Source organism: Rhinolophus ferrumequinum, chromosome 6 (genome assembly GCF_004115265.2).
Source record: "Rhinolophus ferrumequinum isolate MPI-CBG mRhiFer1 chromosome 6, mRhiFer1_v1.p, whole genome shotgun sequence".
Classification (NCBI taxonomy): Eukaryota; Metazoa; Chordata; class Mammalia; order Chiroptera; family Rhinolophidae; genus Rhinolophus; species Rhinolophus ferrumequinum.
In genome coordinates, this window is record NC_046289.1 from 88,397,095 (window position 1) to 88,424,806 (window position 27,712).

Genomic DNA, 27,712 nt, shown 5'->3' on the forward strand with positions numbered 1-27,712 from the left:
ACCTCTGTATTCCTTTCACAAAGTGACAACAAAGTTCAATTATAAAAAGAAAATAAGTTGAAACCATCATCGTCTTTTAATAAGACAAGAGTGAAAGATATTTCATGGTCCTTTAAATGTTTTTAAATCCTTTAATTTACTCTCAGATACCCTTTGCAACTAGGAATTATAATCGTATTCTAAAGTTTTAACTTTGTTAATTATTTACCATAAGACACTCCATCAAGTCTACTGCATAAGATTGGGAAAGTTTCCAAATTTTATAGCTGTCTTCTCTCTTGAAGCCAAAACATTTTATGAGTATCTTGGTTCTAATGTTCTTAACTCAGTTGAATGTCTAAGTATTTTAGATGAGAGACATTTTTATCACTTTGACAAAAAATGGCAACTTTAATTTTAACGACTCCATCAAAAATTGATCAAGTATATGGTTTTTGTGAGGTCTTTTAAAAAATGAACTTACTAACCAACAATTCTAAAGAGCCATCCATTTTGGTTTAAAAACTCCCCGTCAGCTCAATACATGAATTAACTATTTATTCACACATGGCGTCTTTTCAAAATGAATCTGAATTGCAGTTAGAAATCCAGAACCAAGTTTTCCAACAGTAAGGTCACTTTTTGCAATTAATCATTCAATTAAGCTATCAAAAACTGTATCCCCATCCTCATTTTCTTATAATTATTCTTATTATAAGAATAATTCTTATAATTCCTATTAAGTACAGGAAAGAATGTTACTTTGAGGGAAAATACTTTTGTAATTTCAACAATTCCTTAACATTGTTAAATAATGTTTGAATATCTCTGTATCTTATATAGTTTTATGAAAGAGATTATTTTTTAAATCAAACTGATTTAAAATTTTTTTTTGCACCCTGGTTTTAAACTGAATAGTTTTAAATTAAATGAGTTCTCTATGTATAATGTTCATTTTAATAAATATTTATAAATTATTTTAATTTTAAATATTTTAAAACATGATTCTAAAGGAAAATTTTAATAAGTTTGATTGTCAAATAAGTGAACAATAATTCACTTAATGAGAGAGTTTTCTGGAAGAATTAGTACCTATTTTAAATAGCTGAAACCAAAGTAGAAATAAGTTATATCTTAAAATATGAAAATTCATCTTCTTAATCAAATCTATAGTGCTATTTGCCCAAAATTCTCTTTCTAGTATTTGAACATTACACATTTTTTAGAAACAAATCTGGAAACATGTATTGCAAATCATCAGTGTTATTCATTATCTTATTACATGGATGAATAAAACCATAGAAAGCAATAGAATTTTTCAATGGCTGTCTTCTAATTTTGCTTACCCTTTATGGCACAAATGTTATGAAATGCTAATTAAACTGTCTTATTTAAAAATAAATGTCCTCATTGCTTACCACTACTTCAGCAAATATTGAACATAACCATGTCTCTGTTCCTTCAGGTCCTTTGTTATATGCAAACTTAATTTTAGCAAAGTTTACTAAATTTATAATGTTTTGTGACTTGTAAGCATTGAGAACTTTTCTAAAATCTGAGAATGGAATGCTAGATAGATAGTACATTGACCATATATCAAGATGGGCAGGTGACAAAAAGCAAAGTGTCAAAAATAATTAATTTTATATTATAGGAAGCCTATATTATTGACTAACCATATGATTTACTAATCATACTTATGAGTCAGGAAAGGCTTACCAGAGGAAACAATTCGAGTAGGGACTTGAAGTAGAGTCGTTATAATATGCATTTTATGATTTTAAACATTCTAAAATTGTATAGTATGTGTTCACACATACTATATAATTTTCACTTAAATAACTACACACTAATCTAGTCAACTCTATTTTAAATAACCACTCTTCTGTTTTTAAGCATTAGTTATTTCCTATCCTTCAGTTCTCTATATAAAAGTATGTTTAACGAATATCATTTTTCTATATTTTCATTAAGGTAAATCTCCCAATACAGTAATGTTTGGCAAAAGGGATGAGAGTTTTTCTTCTATAATAATCAGAAACATTGACGTTGCCTTTTTATTCTCTGATTGTTGGTAATTTCTAATTTATATCTTTGTTAATTGAATAAAAAGGTCATCGTGTGGTTATTGCATGGGTAGTGCCCTGTACAAAATGGGCATTTGGTATCTAGATATTTCTTTTTCTTTTAATTTATTGGGGTGGCATTGGTTAGTAAAATTATATAGGTTTCACGTGTACAATTCTATAATACATCATCTATATTTGTGTGTTCACCACCCAGAGTCAGTTCTCCTTCCATCACCATATATTTGACCCTTTTTACCCTGCTCTATTACCGCCCCTCCCCCCTTACCCTCTGGTAACCCCTAAACTGTTGTCTGTGTCTATGAGTTTTTGTTTGTTTGTTTGTCTTGTTCATTTGTTCCTTTCAGTTTTATGTCCCACATATGAGTGAAATCATACGGTTCTCAACTTTTTCTGTCTGACTTATTTCACTTAGCATGATAATGTCAAGATCCATCCATGTTGTTGCAAATGGCAGCATTTCATCTTTTCCTATGGCCGAATAATATTCCATTGTGTATCCACGTCTTCTTTATGCAATTATCCATCGAAGGACACTTTTGGCTGTTTCCATGTTTTGGCCACCATGAATAATGCTACAATGAACATAGTGGTACATATATCTTTACAGATACATGTTTTTAGAATTTTTGGGAAGATATGCAGAAGGGATTACTGGGTCATATATTAATTCAATTCTTAATTTTTTGAGAAACTTCCATACTGTTTTCTATAGCAGCTGTACCAATTTACATTCCCAGCAGGAATATCTGAGGGTTCCTTTTTCTCCACAACCTTTCCAACACTTGTTATTATTTGTCTTGTTGATAATAGCCATTCTAACAGGTGTGAGGTGATAGCTCATTGTGGTTTAGATTTGCATTTCCCTAATAGCTAGTGAAGTTGAGCCTTTTTTCATATATCTGTTGGCTGTTTGTATGTCTGTTCAGGTCCTCTGCTCAATTTTTAATTAGATTGATTTTTTGTTGTTGAGTTGTACTAGTTCCTTTTATATTTTGATATTAGCTCCTTATCGGTGGTGTTGTTTGAAAATATCGTGTCCCATTCGACTGGTTGCCTCTTTGATGTGTTGATGGTTTCTTTTGCTGTGCAGAAGATTTTTAGTTTTATATAGTCCCACTCATTTATTTTTGCTTTTACTTCCTTTGTCTTTTTGATCAAATTTATAAAATGTTCTTAGATCCAAGATCCATAAGATTAGTACCTATGGCTTTTTCTATGCAATTTATTGTTTTAAGGCTTATATTTAGGTCTTTGACTTATTTTGGGTTAATTTTGGTGTATGGCGACAGATAGCTATCTAATTTAATTCTTTTGCATGTGGCTTTCTAATTTTCCCAGCACCATTTATTGAGGAGGATTTCTTTTCTCCATTGTATGGTTTGGATCCTTTGTTGAAAATTACGTGCTTATATGTACATAGATTTGTTTCTAAGTTCTTAATTCTATTCCATTGGTTTGTGTGTCTGTTTTCCTGCCAATGCTATGCTGTTTTGATTATTGTCACTTTGGTAGTATAAATTCAAGTCAGGGAGTGTGATACCTCTGACCTTGTTCTTTTCTCTCAGGATTGCTTTGGCTATTTGGAGTATTTTGTTTTTGTAATTCCATACAATCAGGCAAGAGAAAAATAGAAGGCATCCAAATTGTGAATGGTGTGAAATTGTCACTTTTAGCAGATGTCGATTCTTTATGCAGAAAATCCTAAAGACTCTGCCAAAAAACTGTTAGAAACAATAAACAAATACAGTAAAGCTGCAGGATACAAAATCAATGTGCAAAAATCCATTGCATTACTATATACTAACAATGAAATTTCAGAAAAATAAATGGAAACAGCAACAACAACAACAACAACAAAATTCGTTTTGCAATTTAAGAAAAAGAATAAAATACCTAGGAATAAACTTAAAAAAGGATGCAAAGGACCTATACACTGAAAATTATAAGAGATTAGTAAAAGAAGTTGAAGAATATACCCATGTTTTTAGATTGGAAGAATCAACATACTTAAAATAAATGTTCAATTTCAAAAATGAGAAGATATTTTGTTTTTGTATAGTGCCTTACTTTCTATAAAAAATATTTCATAATGCAAGAAATTAACTTGCTCAAGAACAAGTGCCTTACTTTATATAAAAAATATTTCATAATGCAAGAAATTAACTTGCTCAAGAACAGCTACAACAAAAAAGTGTGAGAAAAGTAAGTCTAAGACCAACATCTACAAACTACAGGTCATGATCATTCTATTTCCTTTGGCTGTGGTTGAAATTATTAAACATTCTCATATGAGTTTAGGTGATTATTTTATTCTAAAAGTTTGCACCCAGTACAAGAAGTTCTCCCCCAATTTTTAAATTTGTCTCAAACTTACCAGATTTTATACTTTTCAAAGGTAAGCCCTCTCTTTGATTGCCAGGCCTTTGTCCTAACTCTTCATTCATATGATCTTATTTAATTCTCATGTAAAATATATAAGGTGATATAATTGGTGCTTACATAGAATGACTTCTCCATAATCATAAAGCTAGTAAGTGATAGAGTGACAGTTTCAAATGACGTTTTTGTAGCACAATGCTTATGCTGGATTGGCATCAGGCATATCTGTACTAAGTTCCATCTTTGCTCCTGCCACCATCTTACTGGAAAGATCTCATCTGTGTCCTGGCCTATGGAAATCACCTCCTAATTGGTTTCTATTCTTCCACATTGGCTCTGATTAAGGAGAGTAATTCTTTAAAAATGCAAATTGATTCTGCAATCCATTCCTGATTGTTTTCATCCCTCTCTGTTTCACTTAGATAGTGGAGGTAGTTTGGAAGATAAGGAGTTAGCTAGGCAAAGAAGGGGGGTAAGATACTCCATATTGAAGAAACAGCCTAGGCAGAGACCTCACATGTCCAAAAGGTGAACTGGTTTTAGCATTTGCAAGTATATTTGGAAATTTTAATGTTAACTTTGAAAGTATATGGTTCAGTATGCATGGAGTTTAGGGCATGAACAATGGTAGAAGCCAGATGCTTATGGACCTTGTATATCATACTAGAATTTTGTATGTGACACATAATTTGATTTGCATTTTATAGAGAATCTTTACAGGGGTGGCAATAAAAAATACGGAGAGTGTGTTGTCTTGATATAAGATGGGAGCACGGATTCCTTTATGAAACTATTGTATTAATGCAGGTGAGGGAGTGAAATACTGAATTACAATAAAGGTAGTGAGGAATGAATGATAGCAAGACTAGGATATTAAGGATATTGAATCAAGAGAATTTAATTCGATGTTGAAATATTTATCCTAATTTTCAGTGTTCATTACCATTAAATTATTGTAATAAGAGGTAGAGTTACTCATATAGGTCAGAAAAGCAGCCATCTTTTAATAAAATAGTCTCGAAAATGGTAACATCAAGCCAACATCAATAGGAATATATGGACATTTTGAAACTAACTTTTATTTTCATATTAAAATATATTTTATGTTCAGATTATTCATTTTGGTATACGGAGATAAATTTAAACATATATATTGCCCTTAGCTGCAAAATAAATTGAAAAAGTATGCATAAATGATTTACCAATTTGCCTCCTGTGAATTAAATTTTCATTTTATTTCTCATTGCTCCCATCCTTTGTAGTCCTGTCAGTTCTCTTCTCTATTGACATGAATTGTCTGACGTTTCCTGGGTCTGGGAAACTTTTTCTATAACTGTGAAAAATAGAGTTGAGTGGAAAGAGACTTATGAGAAGTCATAGATTCTATAGTATCTTCTTTTATCTGCTACCAAAAAGTGTCATGACCATGCACAAGCAAATTCTTAAATTCAGGCCTGGGAATTGAGATCAATAACAGTGGTAAGGCAATTGTAAGGCTATTTTGAAGACTATTTTAAATAATGTAAATGAAAAAGCTTTGAAAGTGGTAAAGAACCCAAATGATTTTTTTACTATGACTTAAAAAAAAAAAGAGGAAATTGCTTTGATGAGATTGAATGGGTCATTTGTTGTGTGCAACCACATAATGTTCAGTTACAAAATATTGATTTTCTTTTTTTTTTAATTAAATTTATTTGGGTGACTTTGGTTAATAAGATTATATAACTTTCAAGTGTACAATTTTATACCACGTCATCTGTATATTGTATTGTGTGCTCACTACACAAACTCTAGTCTCCGTCTGTTACCGTATTTTAACTCCCTTTACCTTTTTGATTCTCCCTCCACCCCACTTCCCCTGTGGTAACCTTCATACTATTCTCTGCATCTGAGTTTCTTTGTTTGTTTTTTGCTTTCTGGTTTGTATCCCAGATATGAGTGAAATGATATGCTTCTTTTCCTTTTTCGTCTGACCTATTTCACTTAGCATGATACTGAAACATCCATCCATGTTACTGTGAATGGCAGTATTTCATCTTTCCTTATGGCTGACTAATAATCCATTGTATATATGAACCATGTCTTCTTTATCCATTGAAGGACATTGTGTTGTTTGCATGTCTTAGCTACGATGAATAATGTTGCAGTAAACTAGGGGTACATATAGCTTTATGAGTAAATGTTTTCTAATTTGGGGGGTAGATACCCAGAAGAGGGATTGGTAGGTCATATGGTACTCTATTCTTATTGTTTTGAGGACCCTCCATACTGTTTTTCATAGTGGCTGTACCAATTTACAATCCCACCAGCAGTGTATGAGGTTTCCTTTTTATTCACATCCTCTCCAACACCTGTAATTTCTTGTCTTGTTTATAATTACCATTCTAAATGTTGTGAGGTGGTATCTCACACAGTTTTGATTTGCATTTTCCTAATACTAGTGAAGTTGAGCCTCTTCATATATATGTTGGTCATTTGTATGTTTTGTAAAAGTGTCTTTTCAGGTCTTCTGCCATTTTTTCAATATGATTGTTTTCTTGTTGAGATGTATGAGGTCAGACAATTATTTTTGTGAACTTGCCACCATGTGCTAACATTGGCAGCACTGTACAAACAGCTCGGTAAGGTTTCATAACCTTGATATATCACTGTCTTACAGCTGTGTTTGTGACGTGTGGAGGGTCTTGTTGAGTGGCATTCATTATTGTTGTTGCGTGTTTTTGTGTGCCGTCAGAAGAATGTCTGAGCTTGAATTAGAGCAACGGACAAATATTAAATTTCTTGTTAAACTTGACAAGAGTGTAAGTGAAATCAGGTACATATTAGTCCAAGTTTATGGGGATAATGCCATGAAGAAAACGGCAGTGTACTATGGGTTAAATATTTTTCTGAGGGGAGAGAATGCATAACCTATAAAGAGAGGTCAGGATAGCCAGTAGCGAGCAGAATTGATGAAAACATTGCAAAAATTCATTAAATTGTGCATCAAAATTGTATGCTGACTGTGAGAAGCATAGCTAATGAAGTAAACACTGAAAGAGAAACAGGAAAATCTTAACTGAAAATCTTGGCATGATGAAGGTGTGTGCAAAAATGGTCCCGAAGGAGATCTTGTATTACCACAATGCACCAGCTCACAGGGCACTGTCTGTGAGGGAGTTTTTAGCCAGTAAACAAACAACTGTATTGGAACACCCTCCCTACTCACCTAACCTGGCCCCCAATGACTTCTTTCTTTACCCAAAGAGAAAGGAAATATTGAAAGAAAGACATTTTGATTACATTCAAGACATCAGGGGTAATACGACGACAGTTCTGCTGGCCAATCCAGTAAGAGAGTTCCAAAATTACTTTGAAGTGTGGAATAGGCACTGGCGTCAGTGCATAGCTTCCCAAGGAGAGTACTTCAAAGGTGACTGTAGTGATATTCAGAAAGAGGTATGTAGCACTTTTTCTAGGTCGAGTTCGTGAACTTAATTGTCAGACCTTGGTATGAGTTCTTTATATTTTTTTGGATACTAGCCCCTTGTCAGAGGTACTGTTTTTAAATATGTTCTCCTGTTAGTTGCCTTCTTGTTTTGTTGATGGTTTAGTTCGATATAGTCCCATTAATTTATTTTTGGTTTTACTTCCCTTTCCTTTGGGGTCAAAGTTCATATAGTCCTCTTTGACACCAAAGTCTGTAAGTCTAGGACCTATGTTTTTTTCTATGTGTTTTATTATTTCAGGCATTATATTTAGTTCTTTATCTGATTTTGAATTAATTTTTGTGTATGATGCCAAGTAGCAGTTTAGTTTCATTATTTGGCACGTGGCTTTCCAATTTTCCCACCACCATTTATTAAAGAGGCTTTTCTTTCTCTATTGTATATTTTTGGTTCCTCTGTTGAAAATTAGTACCCATATACATGTGGATTTGTTTCTGGGCTGTCAATTCTATTCCATTGGTCTATGTGACTGTTTTTATGTCAATATTATATTGTTTGTTTGTTTTTTAATTTATTTTACTTTTCGGTTACAGTTGACATACTATATTATATTAATTTCAAGTGTACAACATAGTGATTAGACATTCATATTATTTATAAAGTGATCATCTCGACAAATCTAGTACCCATCTGACACCATACATAATTATTACAATATTATTGACTATATTCCTTTTGCTATACTTTACATGCCCATGACTTTTGTAACTACCAAGTTTTACTTCTTAATTCCTTCCCTTTTTTCACACACCCTGAACCCCCCTCTCAGGTGGCATCCTTCAAAATATTCTCTGTATGTATGAGTTTATTTCTGTTTTGTTTGTTTTTTGTTTGGGCCTCTAGATTCCACATATAAGTGAAGTCACATGGCACTTGTCTTTCTCTGTCTGACTTATTCTACTCAGCACAATACCCTCCATGTCCATCCATGTTGCTGCAGATGGCAATAGTTCATTCTTTTTTATGGCTGAGCTATAGTCCATTGTATATATGTATTACCTCATCTGTATCCATTTATCTATTGATGGAAACCCAGATTACCTCCATATCTTGGCTAGTGTAAATAATGCTGCAATGAACATATGGATATGCATGACTTTGAAGTAGTGCTTTGGGTTTCTTCAGATAAATACCCCAAAGTGGGATTACTGGGGTATATTACTGGGTCCTTCTTTGTCTCTTGTTATATACATTGTTTTAAAGTCTATTTTGTTTGGTATAAGTATTCTTATCCCAGCTTTTATTTTATTGTATTTTTTTCATTTTCATTTACATCCCTTTACTTTCAGTCTATGTATGTCTTTTGATCTGAAATGAGTCTCTTGTAGGCAACATATGTAAGGGTCTTGTTTTCTTATCCATTCACCAACCCTACATCTTTTGATTGGAGCATTTGATCCATTTACATTTAAAGTAATGTTGAAAGATATGTAGTTATTGCGTTTTAGTATTCCTATTTTTTATCTTTTTTCTTCTTCTTCTCAAGGAAGTCCATTTAGCATTCCTTGTAGTATTGGTTTGGTGGAGAGGAACATGTTTAACTTTTTATTGTCTGGGAACCTCTTTATCTGTCCTTCGTTTCTAAATGACAACTTTGCCAGGTAGAGTAATATTAGTTGTAGGTCCTTGCTTTTCATCACTTGGACTATTTCATGCCAAGCCCTTCTGTCCTGCAAAGTTTCTGTTGAGAAATCAGCTGACAGTCTTAAGGGAGCTTCCTCATAGGCAACTCACTGCTTTTTTCTTGCTGCTTCTAAGATTCTCTCTTGGTGTTTAAGCTTTGGCATTTTAATTATAATACATCTTGGTTGTGGGCCTCTTTGAGGTCATCTTGTTTGGGACTCTCTGTGCTTCCTCACCTTGTATAACTGTTTTCTTCACCAGGTTAGGGAAGTTTTCCATCATTATTTCTTCAATTCCTTGCATTTCAATTCCTTGCTCTCTCTCTTCTCCTTCTGGTACCCCAATGATACCAATGTTGGTACGTTTGATGTTTTCCCAGTGAGTAACCCTGCAAACTATCCTTATTTTTTGAATTCTTTTTTTTTTCTTTTTGCCGTTCTGATAGAGTATTTTCTTCTACTTTCTCTCGAACTTGATTTGAACATCTGCTTCATCTAATCTACTGTTGATTCCCTCTAATGTATACTTTATTTCAGTTATTGTTTTCTTCATTTCTAACTGGTGCTTTTTTGTATTTTCTATCCATTTTTATGTTTCCTTTGTTGAAGTCCTCATAGAAATCATTGAGCATCCTTATAACCAGTATTTTGAACTCTGTGTTGGATAGTTTGCTTGTTGGATAGTTTGCTTCTCTCCATTTGTTTAGTTCTTTGTTTTTAGCTTTGCTCTGTTCTTTCATTTCGGAGATGTTTGAGTCCTCATTTTGGCTGCCTCTCTGCATTTGTTTCTACGTATTAGGTCGGGCTGCTATGCCTCCCAGTCTTGGTAGAGTGGTCTTATGTAGTAGGTGCCCTATGAGACCCAGTGGTGCAGTCTCCCTGTTCACATGTGCTAGGTGCTGCAGGTGTGTCCTCTGTGTATGTTGTGTGTGCCTTCCTGTTGCAGTTGAGCCTTGGTTCCTGTTGCCCATCAGTTGGAGAGATTGATCCTCGGGCTAATTGGTTGTGAGGATTGGTGTGACTATAGTGGAGGAACTGTTGTGCAGGGGCTGACCATATAGAGAAGGATTCACTTTACCAGGTCTCTGGTGCCTGCTCAATCTGCCCTTTGGGTGTGTTATCCTTGAAGGCAGCAGGTTGGTGCTCCAGCTTCATCAAAGTTGGCCACTGGACATGCCAGTTCTGGGTTTGCCTGTAAGTGACCCTGCTCAGGCCACGTTCTGCCACCACCTGTGCCCTACCTGTGGCCACCTAGCATTAACTACCAAGAAACCTGTGCTGAGCTTGGATTTGCCTGGCAGTGGCCAGTGGTGAACTTAGGTCAGCTGACACTAGTTCCGGGCTTGGGGCTCTTCAGAAAAAGGTACAGGGCTCCCCAAGGTCAGATGCTGCTTGTTTGAAGTTTGAGAACCTTTGAGAGATTTTAGGAAATTCTGCAGCATGAGCCTAGAGAGGCCATTTATATGGAAAAGTTACTCGGAACAGTTTGGGTGTGCCTACAAGTCAGGAGGGTTGTGGTTCCAGGAAATCACCAGGACAGGGTTAATGGTATTAGGCTGATGGAGACTCAGTTATGGCACCTGCCTAAATTTGCCCACTGGGTATGGGGAGAGGTCAACAGAGGAACAATGGATTCTGCCCACACTTCTGTCTGAGAAAAGGCTGCCCCTCCAAACTTCCTTGAAAATTCTTTCTTTGTCATTAATTTTTTTCAGCTTTAATATAATGTGCTTTGAGAAGGCCTTTTTGGATGGAGATAATTAGGTGTTCTGTTAGCTTCTTGGATTTAAAGAGTTTTTTTCCATAAGTTTTGGAAGTTCTTGGCAATTATTTGTTTGAATAAGCTGTCTGTTCCCTTCTCCCTCTTCTTTTCCTTCTGCTATACCCATTATTCTTATATTGCTCTTTCTGAAGGAGTCACATAGTTCTTGTACATTTCTCTCTCTCTCTCTCTTTCTCTCTCTCTCTCTCTCTCTCTCTCTCTCTTTCTCTCTCTCTCTCTCTCTCTCTCTCTCTCTCTCTCTCTCTCTCTCTCTCTCTCTCTCTCTCACACACACACACACACACACATCTTTTACTCTCAAATTTCTGTTCTTCCACCTGAGTCATTTCTAGGTCTCTGTCTTCTGGATCACTAATTCTATGCTCCATTTGATCAGCTCTATTTGCTAAGCCCACTACTTCATTATTCATCTCATTTATTGAGTCCTTCAGCTCCAGAAATTCTGTTTGGTTCTTTTTTATAGTTTCAATCTCTTTGATGAAGTACTCTTTTTGTTCATTGATTTTATTTTTGATCTCATTGAATTGCTTTTCAGTTTTCTTGTACCTCATTGAGTTTGTTTGTTTGTTTGTTTGTTTTTCCAGAACTGCAATCTTGAATTCTCTGTCATTCACAGTCTTTAAACCATAGTCTACTGTCTTTAAGTTGATTTTCTGGAGATTTTTCATTTTCTTTTTGAAGTCCCTTGTTACCTTGGTTTTTCATTATGCTTGATAGATTATGTCTCTGCCTGAGCATTTGTGGGAATGACATCATTTTAGAATTTATTTTTATGTATTTAACTCTTCCTAACTGTTTAGCAGGTCGATAAGCAGAGGTCTTTCCTTTGTTTTCCCATAGGTGATTGTGAAGTTCAGCTTTTTGCCTTCTCTTATGTGTACTAATGGGGTTCTTGGAATCTCTGTGGTGTACTGTCACCTCCGCTGTGTGAAATGCTCTGTATTCCTAGAGGAAGTGGGCATCCTCTTTATGACTCAGTCACCTTGGTCTTAGGGCACCACCCCCATAGTGGAATGTAGCGGGCTATGGGTCTCATGGCCTGTGTGATCCCAGTGCCACATTCCTACAACCAGAAGCTCCCAGCAGTGCTGCTCTGTCTGAGGAGTCCCACCTGTCTCTACCAGGCTCCATGATGGGTGGAGGAGGGATGGCCTGGTGGAAGCAGTTTCGTGCATTTGTGGCTCTGTTTTTTGCATTAGGTTTAGCCAAATTAAGTACAGACCAGTTAGGATGGAATTGTTTCTGCCTTTTTTTGGTCTGGCAAGTGAAGATTTAATTGCCCGGCTGGCCTTGGGAGGATGGCAGGGCCAGGGTCTTGCTTTGGAGGCTTCCTTTATCTATTGGTGGAGCTTGCAGAATCCTGCCACCCTTTGCACTGCTGCTCTGCCCCTGCTCTGGGCTTAGATTAGCCTCAATGTGTTCAAGCCACCCAGGTCTGACTGCTGCCACTGCCCATTACACCCTGACCCTGCACTACTGTCATGCCTGCTGGGCCTTCATGAGCACCAGACTACATCTGTCCCATCTCTGTCCTTCCCTCTGTTCTGTCTCCCCTGATTTTTCCCATATACCCACCTTCAGAAATCTCAATGCGTGGATCCCGCAGATCCGTGTCTGTATTGAGTAGGGAATCCTTTGTTGAATTATAGGTGCCCAATTTGTTGTAACTTGAAGGGTTGAGACTGGGATGTCTTCTCACGTTACCTGGCTGCTGACATCACTCCTGAAATAAAATATTAAAATTGGCTTTGATTTTATTCTGAGCTCAGTTGCATCTATGCAGAATCATTTAACTAACCCATGTAATCAGGTTAAAGAAAAATAAACTGTGTTCTTCCTCAGATCCTTAAAGTTCGGGGAGCTAATAGCATGTAAAGTGAAATTCAAAGGCACACCTTTTTAGAATTATAAAGGAAGTTACAGTTCCCTTGGTCAAACATCAAAATCACAAAATAGAACATGTTGACAAAATAATTAAAACTATACCCTCCCCTCACACATACGTGATGTTGGACTTGGAATATATAACTTATAGTAATATCTTAGGAGTTGAGATAAATTCTCTCATGTATAGGTAGTATTAAATATTTATCACATTATAAATTCACTGATGATACATACATGTGTCTGTTTATCTCATCACTTTGTAAGAGACTTCTCCAAGTACAGCCACACTCAGAAAGTTCTGGAAAGTCAGTTTGCTTTTGAAGAAGGGTCTGCCTAAACCAGTCTGCCTAATTAGAGACAGCCCCATAGGACAGTAACATTAGAAGGTATCTTATGATCATCTCCTCCAACCTTACGTCATACAGAAGCATGTTATCTTTGATATCCATATAGAATGAACTTATCAGCAAGCAGTGAACTTGTTGCCTCCAGCCCATACTAATGTGGGACTATTCAAATAGCATGTTCTTACTGTAAAAGTAAAATCCCCGCATAACTCTATCCTTTACTCCAAATCATGTGCTCTGACTGTAACACCCCCTCTTCCTACGACTTACAAGTGATATTTGAAAATCTCTTCCCTGTGTTTTATCTCTTTCCCAAGATACACTTTCCATTTTTATTTTTTATCTGTTTTTCATTTGCAGTGGTTGGGATTGGCTGTACTTTCCTTGGGTGTCTGTCTCTAGGCATATTCCACCAGAATTCAGATTGGAATATACTGTATTCCCTATGTGGTTTGATAGGACCAGATAATTCACTGCAACTATTAAACTTATTGTTTTGGATGCTTCTTTTTATTAATGAATGTTGGGATTGCAGCCCTGAAACTGTTGACCTTTAGGGTTGTGGAGACAATACCCTAAGTGTATTTCATATAAACTGCCTTTAAAGATATATTCTTCATCCTGCCCTTTAATAGCTTTATTTCTGAACCTAAGCATCTTTAGCTTTGGCTGTGTTATATTTCAATTTGACAGTCTTGGCCCATCCATTAAACCTATGGAGACATTTTTAAATCCTACTTTTGTGTCAGTCACAGTATCACAGATTTAATAAGCACTATTTATGTTCTCTTGCAAGTCCGTGTTAAAATGCTGAACCAGAAAAGACCACGGACCTCTGGCTTACTGTCTAATGAAATAATGTATCTGAAAGTGCTTTGCAAACACTATTGTATGTTCATCTTTGGTTCTGCATCCTTCCTTCTGTCTTTGATGCATACCAATTTATATTCTGACCTTAACAGGAATTCTTCATGTACAATCTTCATGGTTTTCTTAAGTTACTTTACATTAAATTCTTTGTCATCCAAATAATTTCTAATTGCATCATATGGATTTTACTTTTAGAGATTTCTCATTTTTTGAGTCATCTTTTTTCTTAGAAACTTTTTCCTCGAGAGGTAACCTCTCTAAGTTTTTTAGGATATGATTTTCCTGTTTTTTGCAATTAAAAATATTTTATTTGTATTAGTCGAGTGTCTGTTATATGTAGCTGAGTGTGCTTGATACTGCAGGACATACAGTTACCCATATGATATTCCTGGACCTCAGAGAGCTTACACATCAATTGGAGAGGTAAGGTATAAGATATACCATTAGTGATGCATTGGAAGTGTGACCTCTCTCACTCCATTCTCTTATTTCTTCCCTGTAGTTATAAATGTGACTTTAAATGCCCTCCTCTCCCCTATCCCATAAAAGAAGTAATCCTTGTGTTTCTAGGTATTTTCTACACTCATGTTGCCTGTTAGCGTATTTGCAGTGGTTCCAACTTCCAATTTACATGTGGTCCTTGGTTTGTCTGAAATTGCTCCAGAATCTTCTTTTAACCAACTATGACTCTAATTTACAATTGCTCAACAGTTGCCCATGTTTACTCACTGACATTAATATATAAGCTCTTGTGTTGTTAGAGTGACCATTATAAAGCATGAGTTCTGTCTCTCTCTCTCTTTATCTCTCCCTCTCTCCCTCTCTCCCCCACCCTCTCTGGATGGATGTGTAGATAAATAGATGACAGATAAATAGGTAAATAGACAGACAGATCTGCATATATATTTATTTACGTAGTATTCTAATATATAGTCGTGTGGGTGTACACGTTAGAAATGTCTACTTTATACGTATATGCATAAAGTAGGTATTTCTAATATACTATGTATATAGTATGCCTGTATGTAGTTCATTTTATTTATTCTATAAGTTCATGTGTTTGGGTTTATGCATTTTAAGTAAATTTAATTCTTAATTTATTAAGCATTTCGATAAGAGCTTAAAATAATGAATTAAAAGAAAAGAAGCAAACACCATACAAGAAAAACACAGACTGATTCCTCTAAACATTACTGAGCATTTCCCCCCACTCTTTTAAACAACGTCACATTTGCAAAGCACAGGAAATCCACATTTTCTTTTATTGTTTGGTTAATAAGGGAACATGTATCAGTGAAGGGCACGTAGAGATTCTGCCTCAGCCTCAGCGCAGCAGGGCACAGAGGACTTGGATAATTTACCATGCCATATTCTTGGTGCAAAATCTCGTCCCTGTCCGTGACATACTCTGGAGCACACAGCAAGCAGCAGTTCAGTCTTTTTTCATTGACTAGTGTATTGAAACTTTTTCCTGATTTTTCTGTGAGGAACTCAATTTCAGATACAGTTTTATAAGGGCCAAATAATTCACTGCAAATGCTAACTGTGATGGTCTAGGCATTCCTTTTCTGTTAACAAATGCTGAGATTACAGCCCTGAAACTAGTTGACTCCTAAAGGTCGCTAAGGCCCATGATGTACCATTATGTAGATTCACTGCAGTTGTGGAAATAATACAACTATCGCCATATACCCTGTACCAATTTGCTCCCAAGGGTAACATCTTGCATAAATGTAGCACACCATCTCATATCACAATCAGGACTGACATTGATGCAATATACTGAACTTATTCAGATTTTACAAGTTTTCCATATACTTGTGTGTGCTTATATTTAGTTTTCTAAATTTTATCACATATGTGTGTATGTATTAACACAGTCAAAATATAGGATAGTTCTATCATCCTAGTGCCCTTTAAAGCCACAGCCACCTCTCTTTCCCATCCCTAACTCCTATCTATTAGATACGGTTTTAAAAGAAAAAACATACTCATATATTACTTGTATAATGAATATTAATGAGCAAATGGTGCACATACTTTATCCTCTGCATATTAAAAAATTAATCTGGATTCTACAAATGTATGCATGAGTCAGAATTCTGAAAGCAGTACATAATATAAATACATCTTTTGATATTTTATTTATTTTGAAAAATTCTTATGTCTAGAGAATGTACAGTATAATGGTTTCTTTATGAAATCATTTCTGATTGCACCTGCAAATGGTGAAGTTGTGGAGGAAAGGAAGGAAGGAAGGAATACAGAAGAGAAGAGAGAAGAGACATTGAGAAAGGAAAAAAGGGAAGGAGAGAAGGAAAGGAATAAGGGATGAAGTGGGGGAATAGAGAAGAAAAAAGAAGAGAGGGAGGAAGGATGGAAATGTTGTATATAGATACATGTAGTTAAAATAAACATCATATCAATAAGAACTTCCTGATAATTCTCTTTTCAATTGGAAAAAAATCATTATCAAGGTGACACACTGACATTCAGAGATTAATGTGACCGCAATATCTGTCTGCTGACATTTGCCAAACCACTAAGAGTAACAAAAATGTTGCATTTTGCTTTTCCCTGCATTCAAAGGAACAGAACAGGACTGACATTTATATTGGCAGAGCAGACCAGGAGCTAGGACAGGGAGAAGTAAAGGGAGAATTCTCTCACTTCACCAAGGGATGAAGATGTGCCAATCAAAGTTGTCTTTTGGGAAAAAAAAAAAAAAAAAAGTTGCCATAGCTTTGAAATCCAAAGAGTTTTCAAGAAAACTTTTAATAAGGTAAATGTACCCAGAGAAAGATTTATGTATTGAAGTATTTTTTGTTACTGTTTATAGTCTTTTGATCCAGTCATTTTAGAAAATGTTCGTTATGCAAGGAAATATACTTCCTGAGTTCTGTAATCTGCAGTTAGGCCTTATTTTACTTTTCTTTTATTTATTTTTTTGTATAAGAATTTTGCAACCACAATTTAGTAAATAGGGTTTTTTTAATATATAATTAAAGTCAAATTATAATAATGCATTTTGTTTCTTCACTAAATCAATTACTAACTTAGTATCTTTTTTTATGATGAAAAATCCATTATTTTAAATTATCATTATGAAATTTAGTGAATGAGTTAGTTCCTTAAAAACATCACAAAGTCAATAGCACCTCTACCTACCTTCTACCCCTTCCAACTGGGTTGTATCTTACTGAAATATAGCATCACTAAAACTTATTTTCTTGCATTACTAATGGGAAATTACAAACGCCTTAATAAAAAAAAAAATTAGGACACCAAGATTTATGTTTTATTTAACTGCTGAACTCTTGCTATTAGAGGAAAGGAATGATGAGTTGTTCTTATTTACAATGTGACATTTACATTAAGCAATAAATGCTCTCGTAGTGTATTAATTTATTTATCCTATAGCTGAGTGTACCATACTGCACTTTTATCCAAAACAAATGCACTTTATATTCAATCATATGGATCACTCTGAATATTTATGCATTAAAAAAACTCACTGATGTGAAATAATTTTCAATTTTATTCTATGTTGTTGGTCCCATTTTTTAAAAAAAGTTATTCTTAACAAAAAAGTATTTCTTATATGATACCGTCATTTTTGAAGTAGTCCACTAAAGATCATGGCCATATTATACCAAACATTATATTATTTTATGATTATTGAATATGTGAATTATTGGATTACAGTAAAGCCAGGTGATTCATTTATTCAAAACAGTTGGCTTTTTGTGTATAGATCAAACATCTGTATTACTAAGAGTTTAATTTTTAATAATTTTCAACACAAGGTAAATGTAACTAAGACTAGTGTAGAACACTTCCCTCATGTTACTTATTTTGTCCTATTAGAGACAAGGTGGAGAAAGAACAGTAATCATACAATTTAGTGGATTCATAATTGTTCAAACTCTGTGGATCTTTAAATTGAAAGGAATACTTTCAATTTAAAGATTATGCTAATAATCTTTATTTAATAATTTAAGATTATGCTAATGTTATCTTCAGATATTTCAAGGGATTACTTCGTATTCGATGGGTTAAAATTTAGGGCAGCTTTAGGAAGAACTTCCTGAGGAAAATGGTTATTGCATACCTACAATGAACAAAGTGCCATGAGGAGTACAATCAGATATATTATGCTTGAAATAATTACAACTTTTTGTAATATTATTATTATTATTATTATTATTTTTAAAGAAACAGAGTGGTGTGGTCATAACTGTGATTCTACTCAGGTTTAATAAGGCTTTAAAGTCCTGCCTCTGCTGATACTGAAATTCGAATCAAAGTACTGATGGTCACCAACTTAGGATGATTCGACTTAGCAATTTTTTGATTTTACGATGGCGTGAAAAGCGGTACCATTAAGTAGAAAGTGTAGTTTGAATTTGGATATTTTCCCAGGTGTCAATACGTGGCACACTACTCTGTGGTGATGCTGGCCAGTGGCAGAGCCACTTAGTCACAAGAGTAACAGCTGGTCCTCTACCGTGTATTAATTGTGTTAGATGGTTTTGCCCAGTGTAGGCTAATGTAAGTGTCTGAGCCTGCTTAAGGTGGGCTGGGTGAAACTGTGATGTTTGGTAGGTTAGTTGTATTAAATGTTTTTCTACTTTCAGATATTTTCTATTTATGATGTTTTCAACTTATATGATGTGTTTATCAGAACGTAACCCCATCGTAAATAGAGGAGCGTCTGTATACTATGTTTAGACCATTGATGAACACTTAGCAAAGACATTATAGAGAGGAAGAAAGTACTGTTAAGAGCTGGAAGGGTTCATGATCCTGTTTCTTTAAAGTATACTCCCTAATAACTTCCAGAGTTTTGCCCATGTTTCTTGAGTTCTTTCAGAGTTTAGTATTGGCATCCAAGATAACCGTTAGAGGGAGAACCATATTTCTTGGGAATACGTATACATAAACAATAACTGTTGCCAAATTTTCTAAGACTGTGGAAGACGGCCAACATAGCAACAACTTGGAACTAAGGCATTGATCAGAATTTCTTTAAGATGTTTTATTTCAACACACTATCAAAAAGAAAAGGAAATCTTTATAAGATCACAGTGGAAAATTTCAGTGTTAGAATCCCAGTCTAAAATCTGGTTTTGATGTTGCACTGACCAAAATATATGGACTGCAAAATATAATGTCTTATTTAATTTTATTTACTATAGAATCCTATAATGGTTTTCTGAAATCTTCACTTACATCATGAGATATAAGAGCATTGATTTGGAGTGGGATAGTCCTCCGTGAGAGCCCAGCTTTGCCAGGTACTGGGTCGATGACCTTGCCCAAGGTTAGTTGACATATTTCCCTCCCTGCATCTTATTGCAGAATATAGGAATATGTATTCACCTCATTTGATTGTTGAGAGAATGGATTTAGATATTACATGGTTTTGGTAGGTGGCACATACTAAGTGCTTAATAAAAGATGATGTTATCAAAGGAAAATGTTGTTATCATTAATGTACAATGTAAGGATATATAAAAATAACTTTCTCTGGGGAATTAGAATTCAAATCAGATTGTACCAGTCACTATGTTCTTCATGTCAAAATGAAGACATGGAAACACTGTTGATCGTCAATCCCCCCTTTTTTTGTTTAGAATGAACATTGAAGATATTTATGCTTTGTTCTCATAATGCTATGAGATAAAACATAACTATAAATTCAAGTTAACTCTTGCTTTATACTACCTCCTTACTACAGAGAACGGAACATAATCAGAGGTTCAAAAACAATGAGGCTTCTTGGTCTAAATATTTTATTTCTAGGAATTTATTGTGCGTGTATTCACAGAGGCATGCAGAGGGTGCCAAAAAAACATATACACATTTTAAGAAACTATATTAAAATTGTAATACTCAATATGCTTGTACACCAATAACAAAAGATGAATATAAGTCACACAGAATTGACTTCTGCAGTTACAAGAGGTGCTCAAAGTGGTTACCATCAGTGTAATTGTAATACAGTTTTTTTTTTTTCCTGTCTTAAAATGTGTATACAATTTTTGCCACCCTCTATATATAAGGATGTTGACTATATAATTTTATAATAACAAAATCCTGGAAATTTGCTAATTTTCAGTTGGAGCACATTCTGAGTAGATTATTTTGTATGCATGTGATAGGTACTCACTGCTTAGAATGGATGGGCTGATAATAGAAGACAGCAAATGATCTCCATGATGTATAAATGAAAGGCACAGGACAAAATAGTATAGTGTTCTTATACATGTGTGAAACTACACATACACACTCATATATGCATGAAATATTTCCAAGAGGATGTTCTCAAATTGGTTCTTTCTGAGAGGAATGTGTCTTGCTCTGGAGGGAAATTTACTTTCAGATTTCTTGTATTTTTATCATGCATATAAAAACTTAAAAATTAATTTAAAATATCCGTGGAAGGAAATAAGTGAAAAGGCAAACAATAGCTGTCTCAGGGTGGTGGGCATACAATCGATTTATGTTTGTGTGTGTGTGTGTCATGAGTTACTCTGTAATTCTATAATAAACATATTCCTTTATAATAAATATGAATTTTTAAATATATAGCTTTCGTTGACAGATTCCTAAAGATAATTTGAAATTATAATTTACTTTTGTTCAACATTACTATTAATCTATATATTGATTTTTAGCGTTTCTCAGTAATTTCAGTATAAACTTAGGCAGTAGCTTAACTTGCTTCTTAAAATAATGTCCTAATTACCAGGTATCTCAGGACAGTATAATCACCCTCCTAAATTATGGCTTTGTAAGATCATTTTCATATCTTTACAATTGGAAACAACAGAAACAAACTAAACCTGAGTTGCCTTTGTATCATCTTATATCTGGTTTTTACTGTTATCCTTTGGAATTGTATTATTCTTCACTTTTGCTTCTGCAGGTAAAATAAGTCCTAGCCTAAGTAAAATTACAGTGCTTTTATTCATTTCAAGAACATTTTTAAAAATTCAACCTATTTCATCATTAAAATGATAGTGGTTGAATATCAATTGGTACTATTATAAAGATCTTAGGGGAAAAAAGTTAGATATTGTATCTCAAAGAGCTAGGCCTTTTATTATTTAGATTGACATGGAACCCTCAGAAATAGGTAGAAATCAGCAATCTGCTTACATGAAGTTAAAATACAAATGACAGAAGGTAAAAAGATTAGGTAAAGAGATTAGAAAGTACAAATTATTAGTCACAATATTGCCATGGGGCTAGGAAAGACAGTTTGGGGAATATAATCAATAATGTTGTAAAGATTTTGTTGTGAATAATGTTGTAAAGACAAGTGATGGACACTTGTCTTATTAGGGAGACCACTTCATGGATGGTGTAGGTGCCTGACCACTGCACTGTATATCTGAAGCTGAAGCTGAATAATAATGAATGTCAACTATAATACTATATATATATATATATATATATATATATATATATATATGTATATATATATATATGGAAATGGAGTACAGCATAGGGAATTTAGGCACTGCTGGAAGAATGAGTTGCGGGAGACCAAAATTGGTCTATTAGAATTTATTTGGCGTGTTTGAGCTGCGGGAGGTCAGGCTAGAAAAGACTATAACCTCCCTAAGCAAAAAGGGGTATGGCATTTTATAGGGGGGGTGAAGGAGGCAGTTCCCCTTCAATGCTTCAGGAGGTTTTCCTTGCATTGTCTCTCACAACAAAGGTTTCGGGGCATGACCAAGCCCTCAGGTTCCACATCCTGCCCCCAGTCTGCCTCGTGGACCACCCAGGCTGCCTCGTGGACCACCCAGGCCCCCTGATCATAAACCCCTAGGAGACAAACACAGGCCAGTAGGTACAAAGTACAAAGCAAGACAAGATGGCTGTTAGGAGAAGATGGTTTCTACATTCCAGGCAGCTTCTTCCAGGCCTAAGGCAAATACAAGCTGGCAGGTACAAGATTCAAAGCAAGACAAGGTGGCTTTTAAGATAAGGTTTCTGCTCCTGGCCTAAATATGGCCTAACAGGAATAGAGTCATTGGCATTGTAACAGCTATATACAACATTAGAGGTGTAGCAAATTGGGAGAGGGGGGTTACCACTTTGTGGGGGGTATAAATGTCTAACTATTACATTGTTTTGTACACCTGAAACTAATAATAATAAAAAATTAATAAATGAAAAATAAAGTACAAATGGCACATCTGTGCCATAGAAATATGTGTTAACATAAGTAAGCTATCTCTATTGAGGAAAATACAGCGAACACAACGTAAAAGTAAAAGTATTAGCTCCATGAAGGCAGGATTAGGAAATTCATTCACTGCTGTAATCCCAGCGTCATGTTCCTGGTATGTAGTAGGTGATGATTAAAACATTTGCTGACAAAGGCAATTTTTTAACATTAGCCTGCAATTGGAATTAATGGCAGTACTATAAAGAAAATTGAACTACATATCTTTTGATTATTTAAACAATCCTCAGTTATGAGATAAGAAGCCGCCTTCCAAAAATGAAAAATAGAATGCTGACATATCTATTGGAATCAGCATATTGCACATTCCCCTGGAAAGCCTTATTATGCAAATCTATTTAAATTATATTTAGTGATATTCCTGGTACAGTTTGAGATTGATCACACAGTTAACACAACTATATATTTCAAAGATAATTCATAAGCCTATTTTGATACACTTTTTGTGTGTGTGTGCTTGTCTCCTTTGAAGAGTCGCCGTAACCATTCTGTCCAGTGTTGGGAAGATAAGTAGTAGCTGAGTAGTCTGACTTCTGACACTATCCTCGGATCAGTTTTGGAGATGCTTTCACCCTGTTCGTCTTCTGCAGCAGCCAGGCAGAGTGCTGATTTCTTCACGGCCCTGAGGAACACTTCAGCCTCCAGAAGTAAGTTGATTGCGTTCAGTTTGATAATTGCCAATGGGTTCATAACCACTTAGGGAAGGCTTACTAAACATCTTGCCAATCACTGTACTAATTAAAACCAGAATTATTCATCACTAACTATTTTGTTTCTTTTTTCTCATGCCTTTCTGGAGATACAAAATCTATCACTTTTTATGTTAATAACCTCTAACTTTATGGAATTCTTGGATTTTTCAGGATTGTTTCACAATACATTATCATAATTTATATTTACAGCCTTGAGGAATAGACATGGGAGAGATTAAAAGAATGATGTCTGCCTAGGAATAAAACAGATTCAGAAAGACCAGCTATTTTATCAAAGTTGCTTGACTAATGACTAATGAAGATGGAGTAAAGTCCTTGGTCTTTTGATTCTTAATTGAGCACTCATTCTGAAACTTTGGTCTCCTTTGCTGTGTGGAGTGTAAGGGGATGGTGCTAGAAATAGCACTTTTCCTGGTTGTTTGGATTATTGGATCACATGTATTTGTGTCACTGGAGGATAGTTTACGGTGGCCTAGAAATATGTATACTGGAAAAACTAAAGAAAAGGGAAAACACATGTGGGAAAATGGATTGAAATCAGTGGACATGAAGAGTCTACAAAATGCATAACATAATATACTATATACCATCCCAAAACAAATTTCTCAACTACATAGCTATCTTTGGGCTTTCTATTACTAGATCAATCAGATAATTACATGGTTATTTATGTTCATAGGATTTGAAAAGTAAAGACAATTTCTCTGAAAAAGTCCAGACTTTCCTGGTCCATACTTAATGATCTTATTGTTTTGCCATTTTTCTAGTTTACTTGGTTTAAATTTGACATATTTCTTTCTTTTTTCTTTTTATTTTTTTTATTCTTCTCCCAAATGCTTGATATAGTCATCTCTTGTTGCTCTTAGGGATGCATTTGTATCAAAATGTCACAACACAGAAAATGATTATGGGTACATTTTTACAAAGAGCAAGGTTTGATCCAGCCTAGACGGGTCTGTTGGTAATTTGGTGCTTAGCAATTGAGATCTCCTGGTGGGAATGGATAGAATATACTTAATAACTGTAGTTTACTTTGTAGCATATTGCGGCTTCAGTATGCCAGCAAAAGAAATATCTGTCCTTAAGGGAACATGGAGACTGTTGTTAAGAATTTATTTCTGAATCATGAGGCTATGGATTACATGAGATTTAAAACAGGCAGCCAGTGTGTTGTTGCTAGCGTGCTCAAGATAATGTAGAACGACTACTACTATTAAGACATAAACAAAAAGGATATATTAGGTTATATCGTGGTTAATTTATTGTAACTCTTACTAGCACAAAATGATGAGTCTGAGTATGCAGAAGATAGATTAGAAGTCATTATTTTAGTGTAGGTTTTTTCTATGTATATTTTATTACCTGACTCCTTTGGTACATGATTTATTCATTTATCTTAAGAATTGCTTTTGTGGCTTCGGTCCTTGAGCTTTTTATTAAATAAAGCAACTTGAGGAAGACATTCTCGATTTCCCATTTTTTTTTACTTTTCTTAAAGAAATGGAGGACCCTGTCTGTGCCTGAGGTGATCTCACACATTTTAAGATATGGAAAAGTATAAGGTTTGTTTCTTAAAGGCAACCACACCAGAAACTACAGAGATTTTTATCTGCCCAAACAATTAATTAGGTAATTAATGAATTTTTGTTTTCCATGGATAAGGCCGACTTTTTCTAAACAAAACATCTGACTTTATGAAAGCTGTTAGCGAAGGAAATATATTTACTGATATAGATTCCCTAGTGTAACTCACAAGACTTTGTGAATTCAAATACATTTTCATTTACTAATGGCTATAATCAAGGCCAAAGGATTTACTTAATTAACCTGGCAATAGAAGGCTAAACAGAAATAATTTATGTATTGAAAACATCTCTTCTGAGTTAATGCTTAATTCAATTTTTTAATTACCAGTCCATTAGTCTGTAGAAGTAGAATCTCCTTTTCCCTTTCTATTTTTTCTTTGGAGTAATATTAGGTGAAATTCTTGCATGGAATTAATCACCCTGAAAAAGAGAAAGTAAATACATTCATAATTAGGTTCCTCAAATTTCAAATAGCTCATTGAAAATTCATAGCGCATCCATTAAATCCCTTTAAAAAAGTAAATAGAATACTGGGAACTTTCTCAGAGGAAGTAATGAATGGAGAAGTAGTACAATAAAGAGGCAATGGAATATCCATTAGTTATTAGTGCAGGACCATTGAGGGTTGTTAGGACTGTAATTTTTCTTACTGTTGCATTTTCAATTAGTCTTGTCCAGTAAAATAGTACTTTTGTCTGTTTCTTGTTGTGCTTTCTTGTTTAACTAAAGCACTGATTACTTTAAACAAAAATAATGTCTGAACAGATGTGCATGCCTGTGTAAATAGATACACATGTATCTAAAGATAATTTAGTGTACACATAACAATGATAACCACTCTACAAAACTGATATGACTTCTAAATGTTAAAGTATACTTAATGACATTGAACATATAATATTTAAAATACTATTATTTTCTTGAAACAAATTACCCTGTGTTTAAGGCTTGTAAATGACCAACTCTGATACTAATTAGTTGACAGTGCCTTAATCACTTATAGTGACAAACATATCATTTGACACTTTCCAGTACTTTTTAATAAACATTAATTTGTTTGATTTTTAGATTATCTGTATGAGGTAGTTCTAAAAATGTGTATATGCACTCAACACTATAGATATTTTTTATGTTTAATATCTTTAGGTATATATTTATATACTTGAAATCATACCAGATACTTGGGCCACAAAAACACAGTTAGAAAATTAGGGTTATCTATAAGACAATGTAATATGCTAATTATAAATGCTAAAGTAGTTCCATGAATTAGGTTTAATAAGCCTGAAAAGTAGAACAAAGAGGAAACCTGCTATATTATGCAGTACTCATTTTGAAAAGAAGAGAGAATGAAAAATTCTCCAAGAACACAAACATTATGATTCTCCCAAATGTATGTATGCATTGCCAGTCATGTCCAATTTGGTATATCTAATTACCTAAATGCCTTAAATTTAACAGGTTGCCAACTAAGCTCTTGGTCATCTCTCTGAATATACTCTTTCGATGTTCTTGGGCTCAATCTATGACTTCACTGTATACCGGAAAACATGAGAATCATTTTGTCAACTATCTCCTGCATTCCACAAATTCTATCACCTAATCTAGTCATATTTACCTAACAAAAAAAAAAAAAAAAAAAACCTTACCGAATTCTTTCACTTTTCTCCATTTGGGACCATCAGTACACTGGTCCCAAATAATATAATTTGATCTCTCAGCTACTCCAGAGACTTCCTAAATTATTGCTCACATCCACTGATGCACCTGTTATGTCTCAGGCAGCCAAAGAGAGATTCACAGAACACAAAACTGAGATGTCATATCTCTCTAGAGACCATTGCTCTTAGAATGCAGGGTGAGTTCTTTATCATGGCTCACCATTCTCTGCATGCTTTATTATTTTTCTTAAATGCCTCCAACTCATCCAGCACCATGTCCCCTTCCCTTCCTACATTGCAGGCACACAGGCCTTTAGGTACTTCTGCCCTGTCTGGTGACCTCCCACCCAGTTCTTTGCAAGTGGTTGTTTCTCCCTAAGGAGATCACCACTCCGGACTGCTTTTTGCCTACTATGTCAACACAATAGTCACTTCTGAAGGAAGCATTTCTTCCTCTGCCTGACCAGATTATCTGTTCTTATTGTTCCTAAAAATGCCATGTTATGCGAATCCGTGTTATACGAAACAAAGAACTGGTACAAAAAACGGGGTTAGTTTCCAAAAATTAAAGAAAACACAAAAACATACTACTATTATATTTTTTATAATTAAGAGAAATGTCTTTATTAAAGCAATTTTCACAAAAGTATAACATATTAATATGTATTAAATAATGGTTTCTTCATCATCACTACTAAGCACCATTAACCGAGCGCGTTTTCTTTTTGACAAGATATCTTCATCCTCTGAACTTTCTTCAGCATTATCTTGACTTCTACTCTGTATGCTCTGTGTTGTTCCGGGATTTTTCTAATTCTCAAACCGTATTAGAGTGTAACCGTGTAATAGACACGCCGTGTTATATGGGGGTTACCTGTATACGGTTTCATAGTACTATATACCTGAAATTCATTACAATTTTATATCTCTTTGTGCAGTTGTCTAACTAAAATTGACTTCCCTTCCAGATTGTGAGAACTATCAGGTCACAGTCTATGTCCATTTTGTTCATTATTGAAACCCCTTTTTATTCTTTTGGCTCTATGA

At 34.7% G+C, this 27,712-nt stretch overlaps 1 protein-coding gene across 3 annotated transcripts in view; it reads left to right on the forward strand.

Moving 5' to 3' along the window:
* The window catches only part of LRFN5 (leucine rich repeat and fibronectin type III domain containing 5), a 261,831-nt gene that overhangs the window by 110,169 nt on the left and 123,950 nt on the right, over positions 1-27,712 (forward strand). For all 3 annotated transcript variants that reach the window (XR_004423120.1, XM_033106910.1, XM_033106911.1), the window contains one exon: positions 23,178-23,352. The gene's annotated coding sequence lies outside the window, so the exon portion shown is untranslated. The remainder of the gene's footprint in view (positions 1-23,177; positions 23,353-27,712) is intronic.